This window comes from Somniosus microcephalus, chromosome 12 (genome assembly GCF_052327205.1).
Source record: "Somniosus microcephalus isolate GS21.2 chromosome 12, FLI_Smic_1.0, whole genome shotgun sequence".
Classification (NCBI taxonomy): domain Eukaryota; kingdom Metazoa; phylum Chordata; class Chondrichthyes; order Squaliformes; family Somniosidae; genus Somniosus; species Somniosus microcephalus.
In genome coordinates, this window is record NC_140998.1 from 43,775,171 (window position 1) to 43,789,408 (window position 14,238).

Here is a 14,238-nt window from a genome sequence, read left to right on the forward strand (position 1 = left end):
GTACATAGCCTTTATTGCCTTCTTAAAGGTTTGTACGAACCTCTCAGCCAATCCATTTGTGGCTGGATGATACGGGGCGGATGTGTAATGCCTTACCCCATTCTTCTTCATAAACCTCCGGAACTCTTCGGACACAAACTGTGGTCCGTTATCAGAGCAAATCTGTTCTGGCAAACCATTCCTGGCAAAAATGGTCCGTAGGACTGCAATAGTTTTCTCCGTGGTGGTGGAGGACATTTTGATGACCTCAGGCCATTTCGAGTGTGCATCCACAGCTATTAAAAACATTGAGTCCATGAATGGACCAGCAAAATCAATATGCACCCATTGCCATGGAGATGAGGGGCACTCCCATGGCTGTAGAGGGGCATGTGGTGGTGCATTTTGGACTTTCTGGCATCCTGAGCAGCTCTTGGTCAGGTCCTCGATTTGTTTATCGATTCCCGGCCACCACACATAAGCCCTGGCAAGGCTTTTCATTTTTACCCCTCCCAGATGACCCTCATGAAGCTCATTGAACACTCTATCCCTTAACTTGGGTGGAATTACCACTCGGGATCCACACATCAAGGTCCCCGGCACACTGACAGCTGTTCTCTTCTTGTCGAGAATGCTGGCAACAGTGAGCCGCCATGTGCTGGCCATCCCTTCACCGTCAATTCATATACCCGAGACAGTGTTGGGTCATTTCGGGTCTCCTGTTCTATACGAGCATTAGTTACCGGTAGGTATTCAACTATAGTTGAATGAAATATTTCGAGAGGATCCACTGCTGGTGCTTCCTCCGCAGTAGGCAGTGGCAGGCGTGATAGCCAATCAATATTTCCATGCTGTTTCGTGCCCTTATATTCAATCTCATAGTGGTGCACCCCTAGAAAGAGCGACCATCTTTGTAGTCATTGCGCAGTCATCACCGGAACGCCCTTCTTCGGATTAAAAATGGAGACAAGAGGCTGGTGGTCAGTCAGCAAGGTGAATTTCTGCCCGTGCAGATAGTGATTGAACTTTTTCACTCCCCACACTAGGCTGAGGGCCTCCCTGTCAATCTGGGCGTAGTTACGCTCGGCTGAGGTTAGTGATCGTGACGCAAAGGCTATTGGCCTCTCTGAGCCGTCCGAGAATTTTTGCGACAGCACCGCTCCAATGCCGTAGGGTGATGCATCACACGCCAACCGAATTGGTAGTGCCGGGTTGAAATGGGCCAATACCTCTTTCGATGTGATTAGTGTTTTGCTCTTCTGGAAAGCTCGTTTACATTCGTCACTCCACTTCCATGGCACTCCAGTTTGCAGTAGGGTGTTCAGTGGGTGTAGTATTGTAGACAAATTTGGCAAGAACTTATGGTAGTAGTTTACCAGCCCGAGGGACGACCTCAGTTGTGACACATTTTCCGGTGCTGGAGCCTTGACTACTGCCTCAATCTTTTCTGGGGACTTATGTAACCCCTCTTTATCGATAACGTGGCCACAATACGAGATCTGTTTTTTAAAAAACTCGCATTTGGGGCGGTTAGCTCGGAGCCCATATTCCTTCAATCTAGTGAGCACCTGCTCCAGGTTGGCAAGGTGATCACTGTCATTTTTACCCGTGACCAGGATGTCGTCCAAATAACACTGGCTCCCTGGGATCCCTTGCAGGATTTGTTCCATTGCCCTTTGCCAAATAGCCGGAGCTGATGCTACCCCGAATACCAGCCAGTTGTATTGATAGAGACCTTTATGGGTGTTGATTGTGAGGTATTTTTTGATGCTTCTTCTACCTCCATTTGCAGATACGCCTGGGCCAGATCAATCTTAGTGAAGCGTTTCTCTCCAGATAGCGAGGCGAAAATATCTTCAATCCGCGGAAGTGGATATTGCACGGTGTGAAGGACTGGGTTCACTGTTAACTTAAAGTCCCGACAGATGCGAAACTTCCTTGGTTCCCCAGGCGTGCTGCTCAACGACTTTTTCATCACAGGGACGATGGGTGTAGCCCACACGCTCCAGTCTACCTTGAACAGTACTCCTGAACATTCCAAACTCTCCAGCTCTGCTTCGACGGCTGGGCGGATCGCATGTGGCCTTAAAAAATTTTGGGCTTGCGTTTTCTTCTGTTTTAATTGTTGCTGTCATGCCTTTTAGTGTTCCGAGTCCTTGCTTGAACACTTCTTGCGCGTCGGTTAGGATCTTTGACAGTCGCCCAGGTGTGACGTCGTCATCCTTTTTGGCAGCCACAGTCAGTGCTTGTATGGAATGCCAAACCAGCTGTATTTTCCAGATCCATTCACGTCCCAGTAATGGTGGTCCTCCATCTTGCAATACATACAGGTCTAGTTTTGGTGTTTCCTTACCGTTATATATAACGGTCACCCTTATTTTTCCTTTGGGGTAGACTTTTTGCCCCGTGTACGTCTTCAAAATAATGTTTGTCTCTCAAGGGTATGTGTGAGAATAGCCGCTCGTAGTCCCATCGGTTTATGACTGTTAGGGCCGATCCTGTGTCCAATTCCATTTTTACCTGGACTCCTGCTATCTTGAGAGTGACCCAAATGGTTCGGTGATCCTCCGTTTTGATCACATTATGTAGTTTCAGACAACTCAGCTCCCTGTTTTCAGAGCCGGTATCACTCTTTTGTTCGTCTGAACTATTCTCCGTCACCTTATGTACCTTCTTGTACTTTTCTTTTGGAGATATCTTATTGCTGGTTTTCTTTCCCGACCTGCAGACTCGTGCTATGTGTCCTACTTTTGCACACTGTCTGCACACTTTGTCTTTGAACCAGCAATCATTGTGGTTGTGTGTTGTTCTGCCGCAGCGATAGCACTTCTCTGTTCCATATGACATTTCGTTTGTGCCATATTCTTGCGGTCTCTGTTGTATCTCTGCAGCGCCCCATGCTGCTGCTTCATATGATACCGCAATGCTGAAAGCCTTGTCCAGCGTAAGGTCCTTTTCAGATAAAAGCCGTTTCTGGGTTCCTTCACTTTGAAGCCCACACACAAACTTGTCCCTTAAGGTATCTGCCAGTCCCGTTCCAAACTGGCAGTGTTTCGATAGTTTGTGTAGTTCTGTTAAATATTCAGCATTGCTTTCATCCTTATGCTGGTTCCGTTTGTGAAACTTGAATCTTTCTGCTATCAGCAGCGGTGTGGGGTTTAAATGTTCCTGTAGTATCATCACTATGTCTCCAAAACTCTTTTCCACTGGCTTCGCTGGGGTTACTAGATTTTGTAATAAGCCATACGTCTTTGCACCCATTAAATTTAACAATACCGGCGCTTTCTTGTCATCTGACACCTCATTTGCCTTGCAGTATACCTCTATTCGTTCGACATATGTAGTCCAATCTTCGACTTCATTGTCAAATGCGGTGATACTGCCACTCTTCGGCATTTTGGGTGTGGTTTAAAATGGCTTAAAATGGCATCTCCCGCGCTTTCCTTCCTCCCCCGCTGCTGCCAACGCCGCTCTCGGCGGTCCTCGTGGCAATGGCAGCGCCCTGTAGGTTTCGCACGCTTCTCCTGCGCTGCTGCCAACGCCGCTTTCGGCGGTCCTCGTGGCAATGGCGGTGCCTCGCTGGTTTCTGCGCATCTCTCTCCCTCTCCTCGATGCTTCTCGGCCCCTGAACACCAGCTGTGCCCTGTGCGCTCTGCCCTCTCTCTCTCTCTCCCGTCGACACTGCTCGGCCCTTTGCTGTGCCGCTCGGTCGGGCTCTAGCCCGCCGCTGTCCGGGAAGGGTCTGTGCACTACCTGTTGCCAGCCCGTTTCGCTGGACCACCGTGACTGGAAAGCCAAGCCTGGCTCTCAACAGCCTCCCCCGCAATTCTCGAGTCTCTGCTGGATGACTGGGCGGTTGCCCGTGATCAACGCCCGTGTCTCTGGCCTTGACCTCCAATCTACTGGTCTCCAGGAACGAATCCCTGGGAGGTGATGCAGAGTTGCAGGTAGGATCGAATTTGCCTCGTCACCAATGTTGTGTCCATCAGTAGTAAGACACAAGACTGCAGGAGAACGGTACAACAGGTGTTTACTCAACGTGGCTCACTCTGGAACTGAACTGTACAGATTACTACTCAGTGCTATATACAGGTGTAGTTACTGCTGGTACTGCAGTATACATGAGCTGTAAAAAGTAGTTCCCCCCTTAAAGGTATATACATTACATGCTTGTTCAGTGAAAGAGACGTTGCGTTCGAGAGACAGTACAGTTCACACAGTTGAGGACACAGCTCCAGAAGGTTCAAGTTCAGTACCGGAGAGAGAAAGTACAGTTCAGAAAAAGATATCATCATCACTGTACTCAGTCGGAGGATCGGAGACTTGAAGAAAGAAGAACAAAATGGAAGGAAAAAGGAAATCGCGGCAACCAAAGGCCTCAAGAAACCAACAACTAACAATATTACCACCAAGTAGGTATTATTGGGCCACCGCGACCAACAAGAAAACCAACCACCAAGAAGTCGAAAATTCACAAACTTGTTTCCACTCTACAAGCTAGTCTGACTTACCCCTGGGTAAGATTTGACACAAAAGACTCTAAAAACGATACCTAACCAAAGAATATTGGGTACTTACCCAATAAACCCAACTACGCATCCAAACGCATCAGCGGACAGGCGAAGACTGAAACCCCAATGCAGGTGCAGTCTTCCACCACGTCCGGGATATGGCAGGCCCCAACCGCCACAACTAGAGAGAGCCCCGAAATCGCGAACCTCTACAATCTGTCAAGAAAGTCGTTTGGTGAGCATTTCCTGGTCCTCTGGAATTCAGCCTAGTTGGGATAGTGGGATTGGGAGGGTAGGGTATTTTTGTCTATTGTAATTCTCCCTCGCATGTTTCGAAGTGTTCCCCCTTTTAAAGTATAAGATTTATTGTATTGTATATTTTCCTGTCTCAAAATAAAAATCTCAATTCTTTTGACCAACTCAGGTGTCTGTTGCAATTTCATTACAAGCCCCAAATAAGTCCAAAATCTAGAACCAAGGGAGTGGGAGCAATTCGAACCGCTCAGGGAGTCAGAGGTGAAGCTGACCACACACACCACCCCTTACAGACTGGGCAAGAACATGGCAAATGGAATATAATGTGGAGAAATGTGAAGTTATCCACTTTGATAGGAAAAATAGAAAAGCAGAGTATTTTTTAAATGGTGAGAGATTGGGAAATGTTGGTGTTCAGAGGGACCTGGGTGTCCTTGTACACGAATCACTGAAAGTTAACATGCAGGTACAGCAAGCAATTAGGAAAGCAAATGGTGTGTTGGCCTTAATTACAAGAGGATTTGAGTATAAGAGTAAAGACGTCTTACTACAATTATATAGGGCACTAGTGAGACCACACCTGGAGTATTGTGTACAGTTTTGGTCTCCTTACCTAAGGAAGGATATACTTGCCATAGAGGAAGTGCAATAAAGGTTCACCAGACTGGTTCCTGGGATGGGAGGATTGTCCTATGAGGAGAGATTGAGTAGACTAGGCCTATATTCTCTCGAGTTTAGAAGAATGAGAGGTGATCTCATTGAAACATACAAAATCCTTACAGGGCTTGACAGGGTAGATGCAGGGAGGATGTTTCCCCTGGCTGGGGAGTCTAGAACCAGGGGTCACAGTCTCAGAATAAAGGGTGAGCCAGTTAGGACTGAGATGAGGAGAAATTTCTTCACTCAGAGGGTGGTGAATTTTTGGAATTCTCTACCCCCAGAGGGTTGCGGAGGTACAGTCATTGAGTATATTCAAGATGTAGATCGATAGATTTTTGAATATTAAGGGAACGAAGGGATATGGGGATAGTTCAGGAATGTGGAGATAAGGTAGAAGATCAGCCATGATCTTATTGAATGGCAGAGCAGGCTCGAAGGGCCAAATGGTCTATTCCTGCTCCTATGTCTTTTGTTCTTATGTTCTTAAAGCAGGGAACTACAGGCCAGTTAGCCTGACATCAGTAGTAGGGAAAATGCTGGAATCCATCGTTAATCAAGTGACATCAGGGCACTTAGAAAATCATAACATGATTAGGCAGAGTCAACATGGTTTTAGAAACAAAAATCATTTTTGAGAAATTTATTAGAGTTTTTTGAGGATGTAACTAACAGGATAGATAAAGGGGAACCAGTGGATGGAGTATATTTGGATTTCCAAAAGGCATTGGATAAGGTGCCACAGAAAAAGTTATTATACAAGCTAAGGGCTCATGGGTTTGGGGGTAATAGAGTAGCATGGATAGAGGATTGGTTAACAGACAGAAAACAAAGAGGAGAGATAAGCAGGTCTTTTTCAGGTTGGCAGTCTGTAACTAGTCGGGTGCCGCAATGATCAGTGCTGAGGCCTCAGCTATTTACAATCTATATTAATGATCTAGGTGAAGGGACCGAGCGTAATGTAGCCAAGTTTGCTGACGATACAAAACTAGGTGTGACAGTAAGCTGTGAAGAGAACAGAGTCTGCAAAGGGATATAGATGGACGATGTTAGTGGGCAGTAAGGTGGCAGATGGAGTATAATCTAGGGAAAAGTGAGGTTATTCACTTTGGTAGGAAGAATAGAAAAACAGAATATTTTTTAAATGGTGAGAAACTTTTAAATGTTGGTGTTCAGAGAGATTTGGGTGTCCTCATGCAAGAAACAGAGAAAGCTAACATGCAGGTACAACAAGTAATAAGGAAGGCAAATGGCATTTTGGCCTTTATTGCAAGGGGCTGGAGTATAAGAGTAAGAAGTCTAGCTACAATGTACAGGGCCTTGGTGAGACCACACCTGGAGTACTGTGCACAGTTCTGGTCTCCTTATCTAGGGAAGGATATACTTGCCTTGGAGGCAGTGCAACAAAGGTTCACTAGATTGATTCCTGGGATGAGATGGCTGTCCTATGATGAGAGATTGTGTAGAATGGGCCTATACTCTCTGGAGTTTAGAAGAATGAGAGGTGATCTCCTTGAAACATACAAGATTCTGAAGGGGATTGACAGGGTAGATGTTGAGAGGTTGTTTCCCCTGGCTGGAGTGTCTAGAACTAGGGGGCATAGTCTCAGGATAAGGGATAGGCCATTTAAGACTGAGATGAGGAGTAATTTCTTCACTCAGAGTGTTGTGATTATTTGGAATTCTCTGCCCCAGAGGGCTGTGGATGCTGAGTCTTTTAGTATATTCAAGGCTGAGATAGATAGATTTTAGGACTCTAGGGGAACCAAGGGATATGGAGATCGGGCAGGAAAGTGGAATTGAGGTGGATGATCAGCCATGATCTTATTGAATGGTGGTGCAGGCTCAAGGATCTATATGGCCTACTCCTGCTCCTATTTCTTAAGTTGCACTTAATATTGCCGTAGCTAAAATAAATGGGTTCAATTTGCCCATGTAATATAAGTAATTAAAGTGTTAATATAAAGTTAATTTACCTGCATTTTTAATGAAGACCTTTTATCACCTTTGTACAATAGAAAGTAAGAAGATTTCATATGAATGTTTTAACAGATTTATTCTCAACTCCATGGAGCCCAATTTCAACCTAGAAGTCACAAAAGGTCACTAGATATGTATTTGTTATTGAAGAAGTGTAAGAAACTTTATAACAAATGCATCATTTTTTAATCTTATCGCAATTACTGTAACCAATGTAATACAACAAGCCTGTCACATTTAGTGCCATAATATTCCCTCTTCAACAGTTAGGTCGAGCCGAGCCTGGAGACGGCTTCGGAGAGACGTTCAAGATTGCATTGGCCTAGAGGCTACAAGGAGAAAGCATGGGGATCAAAGCCAGAGAAAAACTGCAGCACATCAGCAAAGTGTGGCATTACAACATCAAAGGCAGAGGAGTACATCTAGTGGTTCCTTGTAGTCTCGGTCTGCATCTAGATGCATGGAAATTGCTGTTATTCCTTTGTTTGTAATAAAATCACTGTAGAAGAATCCATTATCTCATATTTTCACTCTGAATTGTCCCTTCAGGAAACCTCAATCATCAGAACACCACAGTAGTATCTCTGCAGCAAATTAATATATAATTAGATTATATTTCATCATTTTCCCCCCGACAAATACGATCAATTGATCAATGTTTTGTGGTTCTGTATATTTCTTTAATGATAATGACCTTTTGAATAATATTCAGCATTTGAAAGGTACAGTATAAACATGTTTGTATGTGTATATAAAATAAATATGTGCTTGTCCTTTAATAATGTATTTCAGTACTCATCCAGAGCACATGCTTTCGGATTCATTATAAGTACTTTCCAACAACTGTTATATGGTGTAGTCATGAGGAGATCCTAAACTGAATGAATGTGATGGCAGATGTAGAAGTTATATTAAACCTTCCTGATTAAAACAAAAGTTAAAATTTGAATCTTACTGTAATTGGATAATGTAATTGGCTTGCAATATTAGTGTAGTGATTATGGAACTGAACTTCTGGATTGCAGTAAGAAACCCAATTAGTTTGCTAATGTCCTTCAGGGAAGAGAATGTGCCACCTCTATCTGGCCTGGCCTACAGATGACTCTCATTTACTATGATGCAGCCCAGCAAGCCATATAATTGGGCAAGCAATTGCCACCACCTTCACATAGGGAAGAACAATAAATGTGTGCCCGCATACCAATAACAAATAAAAAGCAGGACTGCTAGAAGACAAATCTGCTAATCCTGGTAATAACTTAGTGATCACCTCTCCCCCCTCCCCTCCCCATCCTCACCTCCTGGAAAGTATGCATTTGCGTGAATTCTGGGTGAGGATAGTATAAAGCTTAGCTGTGATGAACTTCCCAGTTGAATATCCTGCCAACAGTCTATTGTCTAGGGTCGCATATAAAGAATGGCAGCTTGCATGAAATACCAGAGAGCTGAAGTGCTCACTGAACGATACCTCAGCAGGAGTTGTCACTCCAAAAAGGAGGGGAGAAAAGGGAGAACCTTTTTTTAAAGAAAGTAAGAATGTGGGAGACAGCTAAAAGAGTTGAGATTATTGTTCTGGACCATTTTATATGCAGATAGCACCCTCTGGTGGTGGTTATCGTGTTAGCAGTTTGTATGCAGCAAAGGTCATTTGAACTTTCTACTTTTCTTCCTGTGTGACTCAGGAAGCAGAATCCCAGGAAGTAGAATTCCAAGAAGAACCTGACTTGAGTAATGGAGAATCTGCCATGAGGGGTTCCATCCTCAATCTAATGTAATCTGATTTCATATGTTAGGCCAAGCGCAATATCTGTGAGTATCTTTGTTTGTTAGCATAATAGCAACGTTGACAGAGTAGTATTTTGATAACACTATGTTTATAAAAGGTTAATATTTAATAGTTACAGAAGTGAGTCCAAATGTTAGCTAGTTATACAATTAGTCTATTCTACTGTTGTAAAAATGTTTATATCTTATGTAATATCGAATGTATAGTACTCAGTTTATGTACAAAACATACTTTGTCTTTGTTTACAGTTTTACAAATTTGTTCAAGTAAAGCTTCGAAACAGCAAACGGCTTCACGAGGAATTACTTTGAATAAGTGTTTAACTTGCTGGATAACTAGATAGGAGCACGTCTAGCGCAGCCAGTACAGTGAAAATATATCAGTGAAAAGATAGCAATACGGCTAGCTGTGAAGAGCAGAGCAGGAGGAACCCAGTGTAAGCCTTAACCTCGTAGAGCACATCTACCTCACATCAACATGTCAGAAGATAATAATGATAATGCTTTGCAGCAAGGAGAAGACCTTAAACAGGCAGACGAAACTGTAGAAGGTGATAATCAGTCTATAAGCTCCGGTTACGTCAGAGCGCAAGCTGGTTCACGGTCATCAGGTGGTTCTAGAGTAAGCGTGACCATCACCAGAGCACGGGCTAAGCTAGTGGCAGCTCAAGCCAGAGCTGCGCATGCGAACAGTGAAATAGAAATAAAAGTAAGACAGGCCCGTCTTCAAGCTGAATCCCAAGCCGAACAGGCCCGTCTCCAAGCTGAATCACAAGCCGAACAGGCCCGACTCCAAGCCAAACAGGCCCGACTCCAAGCCGAACAGGCCCGACTCCAAGTTGAACACCAGGCTGAACAGGCTCATCACCAAGTTGAACGCCAGGCTGAACAGGCCCGTCTCCAAGCCACATCAGATGCTCTGCAGCAACAAAAAGAGATAGATGCTGCATTAGCTGAGACACAAGTATTCGAGGCAATTTTGGAGGGAGCTGATCCCGAGACAGCTTACAAACCTTTAATTCCCGTTTTGTGGCAGAGTCCACGACAGCGCACCATAGATTACGTGAGCGACCATGCCGACATACAGTTTACAGAGAAAGGGATGAAGGCCCGCACATCTCTACAGACGCAAGCACTTCGTATAACATGCCACAAGTTGCCAACCAAGGTCAAAGCAGATGGCGTGCCTCAAGCTGCAGCGTCTCCCCCAGCAGAAAGGAAGACACAGTGCAGAGGAATAGGACGCTGAATAGAGAAAGTCAGAGGCAAATCCCCTCTCGGTTCCTTGAGACCCCCAACAGAGCCCCTAGCCAAGGCAACCCTGGCACAGGTCCCAGCACCTACGACCTTGCCAAATACCTTGCACGCACCCAGCTGGTGACTTCGGGGTTAATCAAGTTTGATGACAGGCCAGAGAATTATCGGGCTTGGAAGTCCTGCTTCCACGATGCCATATCGAGCTTAGACCTGTCGGCAGGAGAAGAGCTCGGCCTCCTTATCAAATGGCTCGGCCCAGAGTCCGCCGGACAGGCCTGCAGGATAAAAGCGGCCAATGTGGGACAGCTGCCAGAGGGGTTGAAGATGGCTTGGGCGAGGCTGGAAGAAAGCTACGGCTCGCCCGAAGCCATTGAAAGGGCTCTCTTTGACAGATTGGAGAACTTTCCGAGGTTGACGAGTAAGGAACCCCAGAAGCTCCGCGGCCTTTGAGATCTGCTGTCAGAGCTCAAAGCCGCAAAGCAGGACGGCTACCTACCCGGTCTATCGTACTTAGACACTTCCAGAGGGGTAAGTCCCTTCATTGAGAAGCTTCCATTTAACCTGCAGGAGAAGTGGATAACGTTTGGATCAAAGTTCAAGCTAAAGCACAATGTGGCGTTCCCACCATTCTCTGCGTTCGTTAAGTTCATCCGTAAAGAAGCCAAAGCCAGGAACGACCCCAGCTTCAACTTCTTCTCCTCCCACCCAGCACTTGCCAGAAGAGACAAGTTCGACAGACATGGAAGGACACCAATATCTGTCCACAAAATGCAAGTGTCCTCAACTGAGAACACAAAAATTCAGAAGAAACCTGAGGATATGAGCAAACAATGCCCTATCCACAACAAGCCACATCCTTTAAAGAAGTGCAGAGGCTGCAGGGAGATGTCCCTGGAAGATCGGAAACAATATCTTAAAGAGAACTTTATATGTTTCAAGTGCTGCTCTTCCACGAGCCATCTCGCCAAGAACTGCAAGGTAGATGCAAAATGCACTGAATGTGAAAGTGATCGGCACGTTTCAGCACGACACCCAGGCCCAGCTCCTTGGAAGTCAGAGACGCCTCCTCCCGCTTCAAAGCACGGCGGGGAGAGAGAGGGAGCTGCTGGTCCGGAGATTACATCCAGGTGCACCGAGGTGTGTGGAGAAGGAGTGAGCGCAAGGGCATGCTCCAAGATATGCCTCGTTAATGTGTACCCTGCAGGATGTCGCCAGGAATCTGAAAAGATGTATGCCATACTAGATGAACAAAGCAATCGTTCTCTAGCAAGATCCGAGTTCTTCAACATCTTCAAGGTCAAAGGAAGTCCGTCGCCTTACACGCTGAAGACGTGTGCTGGACTTTCAGAGACAGCCGGCAGGAGGGCCTGCGGTTACGTTGTTGAGTCAGCCGACGGGAAGATTAGTCTCCCCCTTCCTACACTCATCGAATGTAATCAGGTCCCCGTCAACCGTTCTGAGATTCCCACTCCGAATGCAGCTCGTCATCACCGTCATCTGAGATGCATTGCAGATGAGATCCCACCTCTTGATCCAGATGCAAGCATACTTCTGTTGTTGGGAAGAGACATCCTGAGGGTACATAAGATAAGGGAACAGATCAACGGTCCACATGACGCCCCTTTCGCCCAAAGGCTAGACCTCGGCTGGGTCGTTGTTGGAGATGTGTGCCTCAAGGGCGCTCACAAGCCATCTCAGGTGAGCACAATCAAGACTTCCATCTTGGAGAATGGTCGTCCAAGCTACCTTACCCCATGCAGTAGTCAGATCTGAGTGACAGAGAAGTTCAGTCATACGACTCAGCCTCAGAAAACCCCAGCGCTGATCTCCGCAGACAGCACACAGATGATGCTCACTGGAGAGAACCCGGGTCAGTCAGTCTTCTGTCGCACCGCCAACGACCACAAACTTGCTCCATCGATCGACGACATGAGGTTCCTCCAGATTATGGACAATGAGTTCTCTCGTGACAGCTCTAACAGCTGGGTTGCACCCTTACCCTTCCGGAACCCCAGACGACGGCTGCCGAACAACAGGGGGTATGCCTATAATCGTCTTAACTCACTCCGTCGCACACGAGAGTAGAAGCCAGAGATGAAACCACACTTCCTAGAATTTGTCAAGAAAATGCTTGTCAACAATCATGCAGAGATAGCTCCTCCACTCCAGGAAGGCCAAGAGTGTTGGTACCTCCCTTCCTTCGGAGTCTATCACCCCAAAAAGCCAGAACAGATCCGCGTGGTGTTTGACTCCAGTGCACCATATCAGGGAGTCTCTCTCAACTACGTACTCCTCACAGGGCCCGATCTTAACAACAGCCTCTTGGGAGTGCTCATGAGATTCAGGAAAGAGCCCGTCGCCGTTACTGCTGATATCCAGGGCATGTTTCTTTGCTTCGTGGTGAGAAAAGACCACAGAGACTTCCTCCGCTTCCTGTGGTATCGGGACAACGACCCCAATAGAGACATTTTGGACTACAGAATGCGTGTCCATGTTCTTGGGAATAGCCCGTCCCCTGCTGTCGCCATATACAGACTGAGGAGGGCTGCCAAGGAAGAAGACGATGACTTTGGCAGTGATGTGAGAGGGTTCATCGAATGAGAGTTCTATGTCGACGACGCACTGAAGTCATTCCCGACTGAAGCAGAGGCCATCAGTACCCTCGGACTGTTAAATCCGTGAATCTTGAGGTATGGCGTTCTTCAATAAATAGACGGAGACTGCAGATGAACAATCAACAGGTGTTTACTGGATGAGGGTATTCTAAAAACTAACAATACAGATCCCTACTCAGGGTTTATATACAGGTGTGGTCACTGCCGGTACTACAGTATACAGGAGCTGTAAAAGTAGTTCTCCTCTTAAAGGTACATACACTACAATTCCTCCCCTTTTAGATTAACAGTACCATAACATTCATTTAACAGTTAACACTTTTAACATGCACATTAACTGAAATAGTCCATTTATAAGTTCAGTCTTTGGGGCGGCTTCCTGATCCTTTCTGGATAGTGCCTCTCCTGAGTGTCTTGCTCTTGGTGCAGAGGCGATTCTGGCCCCCTGTCGTCGGTTAGTTCATCAGCTTCCAATGCTACTGTTTCTGGGGTAGATGCTACTGGTATGTCGGGTTCATCACCAGGTACGCGAGACATGGGGTTGACTCGTTCCTGTGACGCTAGGATCTGGTCGACATGGCATCTCACAATGTTCTCCCCAACATCCACTGGGTACATTAGTGGCCCCTGCCGTGTGCATATCGTTCCTGGTTGCCATTTCTCTGTTCGGTAGTCGCGGGCCAAGACTGGTTGTCCTACATTGAAGCTCCATGTCGGCTTCTCATTAATGTGCTGGAATTGCTTATTCTCAACATTTCTTCGTACATTTGGCCTGAGCAAATCCAATTGAGATCTCAACCTTCGGTTAAACAGAGCACATATACCAGAAACGCTGTCTACGGAGGTCACAGTCCATCATCAAAGACCCTATTCACCCCAGCCACAGTCTGTTCGCCCTCCTACCATCTGGGAGACGCTACAGATGCATTCGCACCCGTAAGACCAGATTTAGGAACAGCTTCTTTCCCAGGGCTGTCATCCTACTGAACTCCACAAATAAACTCTAAAGCCTGCACATCTGCCAATGCACTTTATTATGGTCATATTTATGTTAATATACTACAAGCCAAATGTATGTCGAATGTTTAAATGTCTTAATCCAAATGTACACTCTCGGGAGCCGCAAGCCTACATTTCGTTGTACTGCACTTGTGCACTAACAATGACAATAAAAGTTGATTTGATTTGATTTGATCATG